We start from the raw sequence: 14,704 nt of genomic DNA on the forward strand, positions 1-14,704 counted from the left end.
TTTCGTTCCCGAATCTTTGATTCTTAATCAATAATACGCTATTAAAAGAGAGTCAAAACGCAAATTTGCTGCTCATCTCTTATTTACATTGTTATATTCAAAGTTGAGAGAGAATTATATATTTTATAAATAACAGATTACAAAATGTTAAACTAAAAGTATTAACAATTTTTATTATATTTATACATGCTTATACATTTTTTATATATATGTATTATTATACTATTTCAATTCTAATTCTAAAATGATAGGTATATTTCTTTCATCTATTTAAAATATATCATTCTTAATTTTACCAGAAATATTAAAGACGAAACGATTTATGTTTTTTTTTAAATTCTTTAACAAGATATATGTATATATCATATTAGCATAAAATAATTAAACGTTTATGATCGTTTTTTCTATTCGTATCTTTTAGATATAGAAAGAACGAGACGAAGAAAGAAAAACGAAAGACACTCAATGTAGACAGATAATATCCATTAATAATATATTATACATATAATAACTAAGTGTATTCTCTCTCTTTCCTAATCCAATTCCCCGTAAAGGAAGTAGTTCATCCATCGCCCGTGGCGAAACACAAGCCACAACTTGAGAGAAACATCAAACGTACCGAAATACCGTCCACTACCTTTGTCCTCGAAACTGCCGACGTCCCTGCGTGCCACAAAAGAGTGCGTTCTCTCACGTGCGATTGTGTGTGTCACGCAACGCGAGCGAGATCAGCTCGTAGTGTAAGTTAACCGATATGGGTTCGCGTAACCGAAGAGCGAGGCAGGAGGGAAAGGAGTCGTGACGCTAAGGGGAACGAAGGGGGAGGGGGGGGGGAGGGAATGTGGCAGAAAAGGCAGTCTTAAAGAGTTGCAGGGAGGGAAAGAGGAAAGAATTCGTCGGAGAGGCCGTCGACCTGATGGCCTAGTTTTAAATCCAAAACAAACCTAGGGCCGGCCAACTGTGATGCGAGAACTGGCCGACGAACGCGCGAGTTAATCGAACCGGCCAAGAAGATACGCACGAATTTGCGAGTGAATAATCAGCTTTCTCTTCGCTGATTGCAGTTCGCATTCCTCAAAACGACTTCTGTCAATCCTCGCGACTGTCGCCGATGCGGCGAGCGTTTTACGAGCTCGTAAAACGACGCGTTTTCTTTATCCACGTGAGACCGACGTAGAGACACGCGCGTGCGATTGAAAAATCAGCCGGTGCGTGATTTAACGAGCTCGGGAATCTGGGATGAAAAGAAAGAGGGGCGAGGGGGACAAGACGCGAGAGCAGCTTGACGATTTTCGCACGAGATACATATTACTTCGCTAGTTTTTGTATCGGAAATTTTATAACCGCTTGGCTACGAGAAACAGAGAGAGAGAGAGAGAGAGAGAGAGAGAGAGAGAGAGCACTTCACATTGGAGGTCTCAAAGGAATGTTTATTCAGCGAAACGTGTGCAAAAGATATTGCGATCTAAAGCGCTGCTCGTAAATTATGCGACAATTAAAAGTCACAATATGTTATTGCAAGAAACATTATTTGGACCAAATTGTACACTGATGCCATTAATTAAAAATTAAGAAAAAATATAGGATTTATATAATTGTTTAAAAAGTTGGCAGTCGAGAGTTGCGAGGGTTCTAGTGTTTAATTGACGTCGATCTAGAAACTCATTTAGCCAGCTGTGTAAGTTTTGTGTTACATTTCGATCAAGTGCGTTATTTTGTGGTTGATGCGGCAAAAGCAACGTATTCTTCCGCCAGCCGTTTGCCATAAAGCGAAAATGATGCTATAACGCTATAATTTACGGCGCCATCGTCTTCGCTAACAAAAAACCGAACTGCGGCAACACTCGCATTATCATTCGCATCCGTATACGTCCGTTCGTCTTATACAGTTATATCGAGAACATATCTACATCGATCTACTGAAAGGAAACGTGACACCAAGAGTCATAATAAATTCGCCGTTTACGCACAAAAAAAGACCGCCTACGGAAAGGATCGATGCCGTTTCTCCCCGAAGAAATTGTCGGTTTCATCGATATTTCCTCCTCTTCCCCATATTCCCAGGAATATTTTCGCCGTTCACGTTTCACGAATCGCGACACAAAATCGGTTAGGCACACCATGCCTCGAGACACGTACACCTATATCGACGCGCGTTCCCAGGAATCTCCTTTTCACTAATTCAATGTTCGAAGAATACGCCATGGTGTGACGTCCATTTACTATTTCATGACAGCGCGAGTTCGTTCCCGAGTGGCACTCCGGCAACTTGGATTTCCGTCATGATAGGGGTTGGATATAGGGTTGACCGCGATCGATCGCAAGTACATCCGTGACGTGGAATTATGTGCCATCGCGAGGAACGCGAGCAATGTCGCTCCGTGGGTCGACCATCTAGATGTTATTTCGATATATAATAGATTCCCGAGAGAGAGAGAGAGAGAGAGGGGGGGAGGGACGATCGTATCGTGCAGGCAAAGAATTCTCCTGTTACACGCACGTTAACTTTCATCCACATGCTAAATTATTTGATTAAATTGGGATTGCGTCTTTAAGCTCTCCATTAGATATATGTATATCCAGAAATATAAACAGTATTATACTTTTTATCGTGGATACCTGGATAGCTTGTATGTATATTAATTCGTGAAATGAGATATCTCGACAGTTTAATTGAATTTGTGATATAAAAAGTATATATTATAATTAGAAATTAAATCTCATTTCACGCATTAAAAGTATTAATGGATCAATCATTTTTTAAGTAAACATGTTCATTATACTTGTATTATTAAGATTATAATAATAATTTCAACTGAGACACTGCTGAGGCTGCAAAAGAGGTTCGGATTTATAATTGATATATTTTCTACATTATTAAGATTATTAATTTGTTAGATGCATTAATTAAAAGTAAGCTATTGATACATATTAAAAATTTTTTGCACTTTTTATCAATTAAAAATGTCACGCAAACAAATATATAGATGTATGCTAGGTTTTAGTTCTAAAAAATAATTTAATTCTTATTTTTATTCTCATATTTGCAATTCATTATACAGATTGACGAAAAAAAAAAGTTTGGGTTTAGGCAATTTCAATTTAATATCCGTAATAAATTCCGAGTTTTGTTTGGAAGTAAACAATGCGAAAAATACATTCTTCCGTCTAATGGAATCTACTCCATTATCTATAGTCGTGTAATACTGATTATTACTCGCAAGCTCGATTATTTTTTCTCTCTTTTTCTCTCACTCTTTCTCTCTAGTCGGTCATTAATGCAACGACTGTTACGCGCCATCCGACCGTAACTGTCTGCTTCACTTTTCAATCTATTATCAGCCACCACCGACGCTGGTCGATATTGGATATTATGTTTGTGTGTGTGTATATTGTACAGGCGTTGGAAGGGAGTACACACCCGTTTACGAGCAAAACTCGTTCGTTTATAAAACGCTAACAGTGTAGCAGACGCGTTTGTGCACCTCTGCGCAATAAAAAGCATTTTACGAGGCTTTTGTGCGTCGCAATGTATCATTCATCATTCATCATCCATCATTACAGTACAACGGCTTTCAAATTTTTTAATTTAATAAGTATAGATTAGACACTTTTCATTAAATAAAAGAAAAAAAAGTCAATCCTGAATAAAAAAACTATTTCTCTTTTCATAAAGAAATATTTAACTGTTTTTTTTTTTTTTTTAGTCTCTCAAATTAATATTTTTCAAAAACCCGTAATAAAAATCTTCGTAACAAAAATGTTAAAAATTTTATCTATATACTTATAATTTTTCATACATATTCATTTATTTTCAAATGATATTGCGAACAAATTTCGCTGCTAATCGCGAAGTCGCAATTATGTTCAGCCGAATTGAAATGCAGTGCAAAAGTTGAACAATAAAAGAAAAGCACATGTGAGTGTATCCAACTGAAATATGCAAGTATGTGTTCACTATCGGGAAATTATCAATGCGTGGGGAACAGCGTATCGATTCGCAGAGACAATTTGCAACGATCTCTCGGTGGCAATGCAACGCGACGGTGCTAACGGCCGACGGGCGGTCATTGTTCTGCAATTACTGTCCTATCTAATCGCCACTAGTGGTCGTTGAGCGTTTCTCGATATCTAATCATAAAAGTCGGCGATATGTGGGAGAGGCGCGATTAGAACGATTTCCTTTCGATGCGGTCCACGCCTATCAAAGAGTCTCTATTTGATTTTTTTATTGTGATAAAATTGTAAGATTATGAAACAAGAAATAGAAAGGATCTAATTTACAGTATAAAGAAGAATAAGTAAAAAAATTGAAAATATATTATGACTAACGTTATCAATGTATAATAAAAGAATACGCATAAAGAGGCAATCAATCTTAAGCATGGATATGATTGGAAAATTAAACAGAGACGTGATTTATTAATTTCTTTAACAGAGGAGAGGATATAAAGAACGTAACTCTATTAATAATTAATTAAAATCATCGATATCAACGAATCACAGTGATTATGTTGTGTTTGAGAAGATACACTGAAAAAAATTGTATTCTCAAAATATATACTTTAGAAATTCTTTCAATAGATATTCTCGATAAATAAGAATATATTTTTTTACGTGATATTTTTTGAAACACTTTATTAACAAATTAAATAAAAACTTTATATTTAACTTGTCAATGTTTTAATAAATAGAAAATGTCCATTTGTAAAATTGTTTTTTGTTATCATTGGAATTAATAATTCCAAATGTTAAATAATATAATGTTAAGAAAATATCCATTTCCCAGTATATATTCTTACATGTTAAGAATATCTCAATCTACTTTACTCTTTAGAGAGTTTTTCTCCTTAATTAAGAGGAGGTTCTTATTTTAGAGAAAGATATTATAAAGATAAGTAATATAGTCTTAAGATGAGAGTATACATTTTTTTGATGTAATAATCTCGCACACATAACTATTCTCGTGACTCACGCTCTTGCCGATATTTATATTCCTTAGGCATACGAACGTGCTTAAATTCGTAAAAGCGAGTAAACTACGCGTGCATGAGGAACAAATATTTTTAAGTCCCGTAACTACGCCGTATTCGAATGTACGAGAAAATAAATACACGATGCCCGAAGGACGCAACGATCGGCCGAGGATATAGTTTAGTCGGGAGGTGGTAAACCGTTCGAGGAATCGAATTCCCTAATTACGAGTCATTAAGCCGATTTTCTGGACTATGGACGTACGAGGCGCGGGTCCGTTCGTGGAATTCCTCGGCATCGGCTAATACGATAAATGAGATCTCGGCAAATCCAATCTCGCGCAATAAGGGACGATGTCTTTCCTTTCGTTTTCGCCGCCTGTGCTCGACAGCATAATCGAGCGAGAATTTAATTCCTTCCCATCATCCTCCCTCCGAATCGTTCTATCCATAATATGCTGTAAAACGTCGTTGTGCCCCGCCCTCTGACCCCTTCGAGAGATCTTACAAGAGTACTCTTTGATGACCGCCGTTATCGGCGATCGGCCGACACTTGCGGCTCTTTCGTGGCATGAAGTTTGTGGCCGAAGCTCCATGACTGTTTATCGCCAGAGATATATCCGGACGTATCGTAAATCATTGCTGCCCGCAGATAAGATCCCAGATCACGTTTTCGCGAATTTTGCAAGACTTGATACAGCTGTGCCGACCATTACGGTCCAGACTCGAGAGTAATTGCAAGCTTCAAGAGGTCTTTATCGAGGCAGTGCATGTGTTACCGCGGATTAAAAGTCGTAGTAGCATTTATGTACGTGCATCAAGTGTACGTACGGTATATTAAACACAAATATTTAATTGAAAAATGTATGAATAATACAATTCGCATAGCAAATGATTGAGCTGTTGGATTACATTCATAGACGTATCTTATGCAAATATCTTGCATCATATTGATATTACATGCAATAAGATATACCAGAACGTAAACAGATTCGAAGTAAAAAGACCATGTTTGTTTCATTCAGATCATCTTAGGTCCATTTTTTATCTTCCACTCTTTTATGCATCCGGTTATGGAGAGGCAAAAAAAGTAATAGATCTTTTTCTCTTGCGCGGTCACGCGTCTCAGTATCTCTCTTTGAAAAATCCTGGATACGCGGCTGGTTTATACTGCGGCTAAGATGAATGTGAGCAATGAAATACGAATACAGACAGTGAATCAGAGGGTACATGAAACACGCGATACGAGTAGAGCATGGAAACCGTCCATTTCGAGTTTAACTGCGCATGCTGATATCTATGTCCGAAACAGAGAGAGAGAGAGAGAGAGAGAGAGAGAGAGAGAGAGAGAGAGAGAGAGAGAGAGAGAGAGAGAGAGAGCAGATGAAAGTAATATATTGTCACTCAGATTTTGATGGTGCTGATTGGAAGAAGGATTCTTTATAACTTAACCGACAAAGATAGGGACATTCTTACAGCGTATGAAAGCTTATGTTTATTATTTTCTTTCAACGATTGCACGCATCTTTGGTTTCCCTAGATAATTCTATTAGGTACGAACAAAATACGCGGTAGAATTTTTATCGAGATTAATTCTGACGTCGAGTAAATTTCAGCCAATTAATTACGAGGTTCGCATTCGCGAATAAATGTTTTGACATAACGTTATCGGCATTACATATCATTACGCGACCGCGCGTGTAGTTTCACATCGTTATAGTGTAACGATCTAACGAGCGTTAGAATTCTAGAACATTCTAGCGAAACGAGCTCAGTGCGATTAAATCGGGTGGTAACCGAATTTCTTAATTAATGGTGTGCGCGCGCCACGGGAGCCGCGGCTGTAATTAAATCCGCGTCACGGCGGGATACGTTTGCGTACATAAATCCGTTCGCTTTGTAATTAAAGCGCACACCATCGTTTTCTTCGTCCTGATCGCGAGCGTGAATCATGTTGCGCGTTGCGCATTTAACGCACAACGTGATTGAGGCGTTGTACATACACTGTATCGCATGCAGATTCAATATAAATACCAAAGAAATCATTTGACAGCTGAAACAAATGCTGGAGGCTACTTTGGCCGAATAATTGGATAATTAAAGAGTTAGAGTATTAATTAAATCATTAGAAAATTTATTAGAGCTACTAGATGGGATAATGAAAACTTTCCATTCACAGTGCTGTTCTATAAATTAAATTGTTAAGATAAAAGTATTACTTATATATTGTTTGACAAATGTATAATGAGAATCGTTGACTGATAGAAAATCTGTAATTATTCTTTTATTCGGAATGGTAAAACCGATTTTTTTTTTCACAAATAGTTTTATACAATATATTTATAATACTGTGAATCTTTCCGCTTTGTATTATAGTCATAGCAGCGTGAATTATTTAAAGATGGTGACCTAACCGGTCAACGTTCTCGCACTTGCTACTGTTTCACAAAACAGACGCCAGACAGTCTTTGACCTGAAAAGCATTATACTCGACGAAATTGTCAGAGCCGATAATCCCTACGTCAGATAATAAGTTTAAAAAGATTTAGTTTATTGAAATGTCTATTGTTTGGTTATTCTTCGCAGTTTTTCGGCGCGTGAATTGTAAGGACGCGACGCCGCGTCATCTTGCAGATGCGTGGCACAAAAGACTCGAGATTGGACAAGTATATTTTATTCTGTAAAATTCCGAAAGTTGCGGCGTGTATACATCACGGTGGCAACGATACGTACGATAAATTCTTCGGGATCTTTGTCGCGCGCGCGCGCACGCACGCGGATCTCGATTTATTTCGTAGAGCTAGGAACCGTCGCTACCGCGGTAACCCAGTTTCGCTTGCCGACGAGAATGCCGGAGGCGACGAATCGACTCTCTGCGAGGGTTTTGTTAGAAACTCAGCTCGTGGTGAACACGCTCGTCGACGCGCGCCCGCACGCCAAGCATCATCCGTCTAACTTCACGTAACACGCTATCAAGCGCAAACCAGATTATCCCGCAACTTGAACCCGTGATAGCGTTTATTCGTTACTGTACGGCACGCCGAGTACCTTGGGATGATGACGGCATGCACGAGAAATTATCACGAATATGCCATTTGCAAATATTTGATACCAACTTTGGATTCAGCATGTAATTAGTAGTTTTTGTTAGATCAATAATGATGTGAACAATAATAAATAATGTATAAATTATTATAATTTCAAATTATTATAATTTCTGCGCTAAAAAAATTATATATTAAATTTATTATATTTATTTTCTTTTTCTATTGGTCGCACGTGAGAAAAATGACAGTTTATATAGTATGACAAAAACTTTTTTTCTTATGTATTATACATATATAAACTGTCGTTCTTCTCGTGTGCGAACAATAGAAAAATAAAATAAATATAATACATTTAATTATTAATTTAATAAATATAATTTTTTAGCCGAGCAATTATATGATATTGTTAATTATCGAGTCATTTCAAGAGAATAGTGCAAATAAATGAGAGAATAGATGTTAGCGAATGATATAATTTCACAGTTTATTTTCTATTGCGGATAAACTATCCATAAAAATAATCTATGCTCTATACACATCACAATCATATTGACGTCACTTATATTTAAAAAGATCAATTGATTAAATGATTATATCATTTGATTGTGAAAGGTATGTAATAAAGATATCAAAGATAATAACCTATATTATAAACTTGATTCAATAAATTCGTATCAGGCGTCATAATAATTCTTTATCTTAAATTTGTAACAAATCAGAGAGAAAGAGAGAGAGAGAGAGAGAGAGAGAGAGAGAGAGAGAGAGAGAGAGAGATGACAGGAACAATTCTTGTTATTGCGAAAATCGGTATCATCGGTATCGGTTGATGTCGCTAGTTTTCCGCAAACTGCATCGCTTTCCCACATAGCGCAATATATCGAGTCTGCGGAACGTGAGGTCTATTCGCGGTATTAACTTCCACGTAAGCCAAATGTCTATTTCGAAAGTCGGTGGACGTAGTTGGGAGATAAGACACGGAGGGGGATGTGATTGCGAATAATACGACGATCTGTGCGCAAACGTTCTCATAGACATACAACGGTAGACCGACTATCGGAGCCGCGGCGTTATCGTTTCGCTGATAGCTGGCACTAGACGCGAGTTACATAACACTTAGGGTCAACGTATCCACTGGCTTTATGCAATTGCATGTCGGTATGCTATGAATAGCTCTGCCAGCCAGCGACGGCCGTAAACCAACTTTACCACGAACAAGTCGACGCACTCGGTTTCATATAGATGCGCGTAAGAAAATTCTATTTTGCGTCGCGACGTGTTACTTGTAAGCCACTCAATTGACAGATTATCGAATGTACATACAAAGCGCGATGACATATCTACAATAAACATTATGATTCCTATCTTTTGCATGTACCTATATCTTTTCGATTAAGAGGCACATATTTTAATTAATCTTCACTTAGATAAGAGAATAATATCGTCTCATTTCGCTTTTCTTTACATGTCAAAGTATTTTCATACATTGTGATATTTTAAATTTAATTATAAAGTTGTTTGCGCGCATACAAGAATCGTTTAGATATATATTAAATTTTCATACTGATAGAGCCTTATCTCCATAAGCAAATCATTTTTTTAAGAGATGATAATGTTAAATACAATGATGTGAATATAATAATTAAATATAAATATAAATATAGTTAAAGATTTAAATAAATGATTAAATGTTAAATATAATGATTGCCTAAATTATATAATATAATGATGATTATATGAATGTAATTACACATTGCAGTGTTATCAAAATATTTTTTTATAAAATTTTATCATTGCTGAAAATTTTTTACAAACTTTTGTGCATTTTTTACATCCAATTTTACAAAGCTAAACTCTGATTGTTTCACGAAAAGAGATTTTTTTTTCTTTATATGATACACATCGAGTGTAACTTTGAGTGAGCTTTGGAGAAGAATGGTTGAAGTATAAAAATACATGAGCTAAGCCGTTTTTCTTGTTCGAAAGAAATAACAATATTGTACTTGGCGTAGGTAGTCCATTATCGTCGTCTATTCGTTATTTCGTGTCGCAAGTATTGTTTTAGTGTAACAAAATTACTTGTGTGATTTAATTAATTTTATTTTATATTACTGTTTTTCTTTTCTTTTACCAAAATACAAAGACTATTTTACAAGTTTCAAAATTCTTTAAAGATGGCCGAGAGAACGAATGTTAGCAGATGTAAATCGTCTTACTTTTTGAAGAATATGACATATTTAAAGACCAACTTTCATTGTCAGTGGGCCACTCGATACATTATGACGCATCGCAGTTATAGCGCGAGGATGATTATGACGCCTTATTTAGGTAGATAGCGGTATCGATCGTAGAATGAATTCGACCGTGGGAGGGCGGTACAGCTCGGCAAGCGGCTTTCAAGGGGCCCGTTCATGTCGAACGCGGAAAGTAGAACGTTCGCGTGGATGGTTTTAGGGTTGAAATCCGGGAAGGAGAGCGTTCTCCGACGAGTGACGACGCGCCCTGTAATTTCCAATCCCGATGTAGCCGGGATACGTCGGGCATGGGGTAGAACACGATGGTGGCCCGGTAACGGTGGTGATGGTGATGGTCGACAGGGGGTATGGTGGTGGTGAAGCCAGTACTGCTGGCAGTGGAAACGGGGGTAGTGGTAGTGGGCTTTACGCGGGGTAAAAGCCTCGCGAGAGGGGAGAAGAGGGGGCGCATACGACCCCTGCTGCCGATGCCTAAGCAGCCGAAGGGGGAAGAGACCCTGGCAGCCTGCGAGTGCAGCGAGCATGCGCAGCCGAAAGTGAAACCGAAAGTGCACGCCCACCCGGAGCAATGCCGCCCCTGAACCTAGACCTACACCCCCGCTCTCTCATTTTCTCTTTCTCTCTCTCTCTGGCACCCCAACCCGATCAACCCGGTGCCCCTAACCTTCAAACTCCAACCTCTAACTGGGCGCCACTCTCCCCTCGTTGCTTTTCCTCTCCTCTCCACCCCGAGCCAGCTAACCCCCGACCAACGCCGTTCGTTCCATCGCGTAGCTGCAAGCGAGGCTCCCAGGAAAAACCCTCCGCGTCCTCATCGAGGACACGCGTGTACGCAGGAGGGAAGGGCGGGGACGGGGAGGGTAGAGGGTGAAAAATGAATGCGCGCAGCACGGCTAGCGTAACAATGACGACTTGGATTACGCGCTTTATTACATTTCCGACGGGAATGGATGTTAATGTAATGCCGTGGATTCGATAATAAGAGAGCTGCGTCTTCTTCTTCGTTTTTTTTCCTTTATCTCTTATAATATGCGTTCGATTTTCTACCGTTTGTGAGAATTTGTAAAAATTCAAGTCACGAGATGCACCACGTGCACGTGACTCTTGTGACTTTCGCTACCACAAGTAGTTAACGATACGTGCTTGCCTAATTCATGTGCGCTTAGAACCGGCGTGACATTTAGCATGCATTATCGTATATCTTGTATGTCTTCCTACCTATGCGTCGTCTATGACTAGCAACTTTCGTCAGCGGTTCAAGTATTACAATTTTATCGCTCGGATTTGCAATCGCAACAGCGCCGACCGAAGTATTCAAATTTAAATGCAAAATATCTTTGGCATATCATGCACAAACGTCACCGCGCAAATACTTTTATCGTCGCAAGTAGGAGAAAGGAGAAAGCCGGGAAATTTTCTTCCCGAGACGCGAAATTGTCACGATTTTCCTACCGTCCTACTTCTGCCGATTCACCCTCGAGGAAGGGCGGATTTTTAATAGCGCGCCCCGGGTACTTCTTAATGCGCGAATGGAGGGACGGGGTATACGCGTGTTCTTTTCAGTGTGCCATCTGGTTCTTTATACATCCGAACTCGTCTTTATATATACGTAAACTCGTCTGTGCAACCTCCCCCTCCGGTTCCGCTCTTCCCCATGACGTATAGCGTCGTATGTACCGGCTTAAAGCCTCATTCACGGTCACCGTCCTAGAAACCCGAACCGATCAAAACAGCTTTTTCACGGGGAGCCCTCTCGAGAGAACGCTGGATTATCCTTTCTCGGGTACCCCGTAGGCAGCGGCAACGGTCGGTTCCTTCGCGTCTAACCATCGACCGGCGAAATTCGGGAACCAACTGACCTGGATTTCCGCCGCGCCGGGACTCACTCAGCTCTTGTAAAATATTTACACGAGCCGATACAAATGGCGAGTCTGCACCATACCGGCGAATCAAATTCGTCTCTCTGACGTCACGTACAATGTGTTCGAGTGTGACATATAGTTTACTCCGGGCTTTTGTTATTTATTGTCATACCTGGGTATTTATTGCAGGAACATTCACGCGTGAACGGAATATTACTGTCGTGAATCGACGTATTCATCCGCCGTTCGAGCATGATTGTTTGGCTACATTCTTGAAAGGAAAATCTTCGCAATGTGTCGAATAGATTTGTCAAACGCAAAATTTGATTGGATTTTGTTCAGATCCATCGTGATGAAATTTAATGCAGTATTTATACAATTGGAAAATCTACGTCAGACAAAGAAAATAATTTTAAATAAATAATTTAATTACAATTTTAAATAATAATAATTTGATTCTACAGATTTAATTACATTATTTCAATAATGATAATTAACCTAATAACTTTAATTAAATAATTTAACTATAATATTATTAGTTGCTGAAAAGTGATTGCATATTACAATGACAATTTTGGCGGATTGATATAAAATGTAATTGCGCTAATATCTTGAAAAACCCTCGCGATGCTGTGCGCCAGGGCAGAATAAAATTCTACCGTAATATGATTTTATTTAGTATCGAAAATTTTTACGCACTATTTTTATCAACATCCACAATTTATGAATTCGTGTCGCGTGCGAATTGGGAGGTATCAAGTTTCCTTACAGCTTTACGATCACCGATAAAATTATGCAACGTAATCTAATACGTATCTCGTTTCGCTTTGCCGTTGTGAAGCCGGCTCGATACGTAGTTTCGATTCAAAACACATGCGGTTATATTCGAGTAAACAAAATCGACTCTTTACGATTTATTTCGTATGACTGAACTATGTGGGAATGCTATACTTAAAGACATTTAACATTATGTTTGAACAAACTTTACCTAATTTATGATGTTATAATAAAATATAGATGAAAAGTATAATACATTTATAATATTAAGGCTACAAAAGTAAATAAAGCAGATATGTAAAATATTTCAAGTGTATGTTTTTTTGTAAGTTTTATAAAATTTCAAATAACCATAATAATGTCGCAAAATATTATATATTAATAGGTTGATACCTTATACCTAACATTGCATATTATTTATTTATGAATCTTATTAAATATTATCTTGTTATTAAGTAAAATATAAGAATATTAAAAATAGAATAAAATAAAAAAGAGTATTAATCTGTATGTAATTATCTAAATGTAATTAATTTCTTATCAGGACAAAAAACATATCTCTTGTAAATATCAACTTTTTCTCTGTCTCTTCAATTATATTCTTGTTATTAATTAATATAATCAACATATATGTATATTATAATTTATATTATATTTATATTATAATTATTAATTTATTTTAAAAAAGTAATTTTTTAACTCGAGAAAGATCTGTTATTTGGCACATATTTTTGTTGATTAGTAGAAATATCAGCAAGTTTGACAAAATATCAGCTACCGGAAAGGAAAATCACTGATGTATGCACTTTATGCGATTACAAATATTTTACTCAGCATAAAATAACTATTAAAAAAAATCTTTGCTGTTGATGAAGTTCTCTTTTATAGATAAGTCGAACGCTTGATAATTCGTAACATTTACATATTAAATCAGAATGTTGTTTGTGCAACTTTTTTTCACTGACACTTGCGATAACATATAAGTTCGCAAGAGTAAATCGGAATGACTAAAATGAATAAAACGTTCCTTCGATAAATTGCTTTAATAGCGCATTTATAGATATAAATTTCTCGACAAATACTAGATATAACTTCAAATAAAAATGTATTTTATCTATATATGATATACATTTATTTATCTAGTTTTATACTTGTGCCTATTTGTTGTCATAACTATGTAACTCTATCAAATAAAAGTATCAAGGAAAGATTCTCGTTAAATTTTTTCTTGAAAAAATATCTATAAGAATCTACAAAGAAAGAGAGAAAGAAAAAGAGCTGACGACATTGAAAATAATATCTGAGAGACAAGTTTGCGGTAATCTAAATTAAAATTTGCGTCGAGAGACTTGGTCTATCTCGCTCATCATGTTTTATATGAGTTTCTATAATGCAATTAACATAAATCGAAATTTTCGTGAAAAGATTTTGCTTACGATAACGATGCAGGATGGTTTTGTCAGACTTGGAGATGAGTTGAAATTTCTCCGCGCATATCTCCATCATAATCATGAATGTATAGCATGATAATTGTCGAAAATCCAAGTTTCATCCAAGTATGAGAATAAAATCTGTAATGAAAGGTTTGAATCATTATATATTTTAAAATAATTGTGAAACTAGAAAAAATGGTATATTATAAATCATTTGATAACATAGTGAAATTTATTTAATAGAGGAACAGAGAGAAAAACTATATTTTTTATCTATATCAAAAACAAGTATGCCATAAAAAAAATGCTTTTATAGTTTTATTTAAATAGCGTCGGCTGATTTTGCTCGATTTTAAACAT

The 14,704-nt window shown here is 37.0% G+C and overlaps 1 long non-coding RNA gene across 3 annotated transcripts in view; it reads right to left on the minus strand.

The window, feature by feature from the left end:
- LOC140665535 (uncharacterized) overlaps positions 1–14,704 on the minus strand; it is a 28,826-nt gene that overhangs the window by 12,742 nt on the left and 1,380 nt on the right. For all 3 annotated transcript variants that reach the window (XR_012046629.1, XR_012046633.1, XR_012046632.1), the window contains exon 2: positions 14,348–14,482. This is a non-coding gene — a long non-coding RNA (uncharacterized lncRNA). The remainder of the gene's footprint in view (positions 1–14,347; positions 14,483–14,704) is intronic.

Source organism: Anoplolepis gracilipes, chromosome 1 (assembly GCF_047496725.1).
Source record: "Anoplolepis gracilipes chromosome 1, ASM4749672v1, whole genome shotgun sequence".
NCBI classification, from domain to species: domain Eukaryota; kingdom Metazoa; phylum Arthropoda; class Insecta; order Hymenoptera; family Formicidae; genus Anoplolepis; species Anoplolepis gracilipes.